Below are 3,758 nucleotides of genomic sequence, written 5' to 3' on the forward strand. Positions count from 1 at the left end.
AGTGAATCTATACTGTAAAATATGTGTATATACATCCGTATGTTGTAGTCCATTTGAAATCTCTAAAAAGACTTATATTTAGGAACAGAGGAAGTATAAAGCACCGATATATCAATGTAAAGTTTTGGAAACAAATTCCTCGATTCAAAAAGTGGAGAATAAGGTTAAGTAGCCAAGCATGACAATTTTGGCCGAACGGCCACACACACACACACGGACCATCGTAACCAATTCATGCATCAACAACCACACTACTCCACAATCTTTCAGGAATAAACGTCATGAATCAGCCCAATAAGTATTCATCGATGCATATGGATTTGTTATGAGCAAGTAAGACATGGATGGCTCTGTACAAGGAACAAGATCGAGTTTCTGTACTGTATGTACATTTTGAACTGAAAATGAACTGACACTTTTGTACATGAAAGAAAAATAAATGCATCAGACTTCTTGGGAGGACTAGCACCATGCATCTCTGCCACCAGTGGCAGAGCCGCCGTTGCCCACCCTCCCGTGCGGAGCTAGGCTTGGAGTTTGGGGGAGGTGCAGGCGGCCTGTGGTGGAGAGGAGCGACCTTGGCACCGGGGATGAAGGTCCGCGATGGGCAGCGGCCTCTCCTAGACCACCTCAGCTCCATCTTGTACACGGCCGACGGCATCGGACGGAGAAGCAGGAGGAGCGAGGGGCCACTTGAGAAGAGAGGCTGTCGAGTCGATCGCCCATGGCGTCCTTCAAGGGAGCGAGGAGGAGGGATATCAGGATTGGGTTCGAGAATGAATCGGGAGAGCGCCAGATTTTAGACGAGAATGAAAACGAATTCCTCGTGCCCGTAGTTGCCAACGTTCCACCTGCGCAAAAAACAAAGCACTCATAAGACATCACTGAAAATGAAAGGTGTGGCAAATTAACTTTGCTTAAGCTGCGTATAAGTATGTATACCTCGCATCCTTTCCGCCGCAGCTCATTTAGTGTGTTGTCATCTTCAGAAATATGGGGCATAAAGCTCAGCTGCAGGTGACCAAGGGACGGAAGGTGCAGCAACCCCACGGGGAGCTTGCTCATCTTCTCCCACTGCCAAAGTGTCAGGTGGAAGAGCTTTGGCATTGCCCCTTCCTCCATCCTCCACTCCTCGGTGGAAAAACTCTGAAGTGCTAACTCTTGCAGACGAGGAAACCCTTGGGCAGAGCTGCACATGGTTTGGCCTTCGTACCCACTCAACTCCAACACCACCAGACAGGGAAGCTTCTCCAGGATTGGCATCGGGTCTTGTTTTATGACATCAGCATGTAGAACAAGACGTCGTACGCTTTGTGGGAACTCAGCAGGCAGCTTGTCGAGCACATCAAATTGGCTGAGACTAATATCAACCAGGTCAGGCATGTTTGCAAATATGTTGATCACCTCCGCTGGTATATCGGGGTGCATTGACAAGAACAAGGTTGTTAGTTGATTCAGCTGGCCCAAGAAAATCATCATGTCATGACAGCGGAGATCAGTGCCAACAGGATCAAGATACAACACAAAGCTTTGTAGCTCTTTCGGCTGCAGTCGCACACTCCTTGCAGGTGGCGGTGGAGAAAACCCAATATTGTGAAGGTAAACATGCCTTAGAGTAGGGATATCCCAAAGAGAGTTTGGTACTACTGACATCAAATATATGCGTTTGAGATCTATAGTCTGCAAGCAAATGAGTTTGCCAATTGAAGAAGGGAGGGTCACACTTCCACAATCTATCAACCTAAGTAATCTCAGGTGAATGCACCCACCAATTACGCTGGAGAAACATACTCATTCATTTTGTCAACTGACTCATCTCTAATGTCCATCATTTGTTTCATGATATCCTTCAGTAAATCAACGCCCTTGTACTTTTGAGATACAGTCACCCAAGCAACTTGCCCAAAGTGTTGTTTGACTCTAGATGAGGTGTAGACTTTTCTAGCAAGTGTTGTTTTCCCAGCCCCACCCATGGCAACTATGGAGACAACACTAAGACCAAGATGGTCTTGAGTGTCAACTAACTTCCTCACTATTTCTTTGTATTCCTCCTCGAAACCAACAAGGTCAATATCTTCAAAGCTTTGGTACATAGGACCATAGTCTTGTTGGAACTCATCATTAACATGAGCATTTTCCACTGAACCATTCCCCAAATCAACTATTTTCAAACGGTTTGCACTCTCAAATATCTCAGTTATCTTCCTTCTTACACGTTTGGTCTCAACACCAACTTTGTGAAGGGTACTCAAATCACTTGGTAGACGAGCATACCTTGCAATGGCGCCCATGAATCCCTTCTTCAATCTGTTCCTCTTGTGCATGTGGTCTGCAGCTTCGATGACATTCTCAGCCTCATACGCCGCGTCTCTGATCTGGCTCACCAAGATAGCAACACCCGAATCTCCCATCCTTCGTTTGCTGTCGGCGTCCCTAAGGAAGCCTTGCAGCCGCTTGAGCTCATCTTTCAGAAGTCTACTTCAGTGCTGACGCCACACAGCAGCGTGGTCTCCTGAAGCGCAAGGGTACTCACGTTGCCGACCACGGCGCTGACGGCCGACTCGGCCATTACAGGCTCTCGCTCCTCTCACAGATGGATGAGCTAGGGGTGATGGAGTGGATGGAAGAACATATGCATCCGTGGCTGATCAGGAACGATATGGTGTTTGGGTTTGCATTTTTTTTGTGCTTCGGCTTGCAGATGGACGAGAGCAATGCTTGTGTGTATGTAAGGGAAAAGAAACAGAGGACACGGCAGGAATGTGCTATGCTTCCGAGGAGGGCTAGCTATGGCCTTCTGAGGAGTGGATGGAATATTGCAGCTAGCCTTTGCTTTTGCTGTGTGGCTGGCATCGATCCATGCATGCCGCTTGGGTTTTGTTTTGTGACACATCGAGCGGAGCAAAGTATATGCTTTGCTCTGATCTGTCCATGTCAAGCATGTTTTCATCTTTTTGCAAAGTTATCACGCATATATGCTTTGCTTTGATCTTTTTTTTCTTCCATTTCTGAGGAATTATCACGTTTATATGTTCTGCTCTGCTTGGTCCATATACTCCCTCCGTATACTAATATAAGAACGTTTAGATCACTATTTTAATGATTTAAACGCTCTTACGTTAGTTTATAGAAGAAGTACAAGTCATTTTCAAGCATAATTTGAGTTGAAGAGGAGAAGAGACCGCACTCGTGCATGATTCCCTGCGTTGAAATTACTTTGCAAGATCAATTGATCGGTCGACAAGAGAGGATGATGATTTTTTTTTAAAAACGGGTTGTACCTCAGCCTCTGCATCAACTGATGCACATAGCTAGACAAGAGACGAGAATAAGACGATCAATCTGGTCGATCGATTTGAACCATCAAGATCAAGCTAGCCCTTGACGGAGATGGAGAAAAACAATGATGATATGGCGCTGTGATGCCGGAGGCACAGTGGAGGACTACCAACTAATGCTGCTGGAGTGCTATCCTTAATTTGAACCACCGGTTCCACGAGCCGGAGACTAGGCATTGTATACTGCGGCAAACTGAACCGGTACTGTAAAGAATCAAATTGCAGCAAAACGGCACTGTAGCAAACATTTTCGAATAATTCTTTTGAAAAGTGTTAGCGATTTTGCTTTTGCAATTTTGAACAATTTTTTACATTCCAACTGTTTAAGAATACACGAATGTTTTTTGATTTTTCTTTAATAATTTTTCAAAAACACCAACATTATGTGATTTTTTAAAACGATTTTTCTAAATGTGAACA

At 45.1% G+C, this 3,758-nt stretch overlaps 1 pseudogene; it reads right to left on the minus strand.

Moving 5' to 3' along the window:
• Nucleotides 1-249: 249 nt before the first annotated feature.
• On the minus strand, nucleotides 250-2,788 carry LOC125522380 (annotated as a pseudogene).
• Nucleotides 2,789-3,758: the final 970 nt, after the last annotated feature.

The sequence above is a fragment of the Triticum urartu genome, chromosome 7, assembly GCF_003073215.2.
Source record: "Triticum urartu cultivar G1812 chromosome 7, Tu2.1, whole genome shotgun sequence".
Taxonomy (NCBI): Eukaryota; Viridiplantae; Streptophyta; class Magnoliopsida; order Poales; family Poaceae; genus Triticum; species Triticum urartu.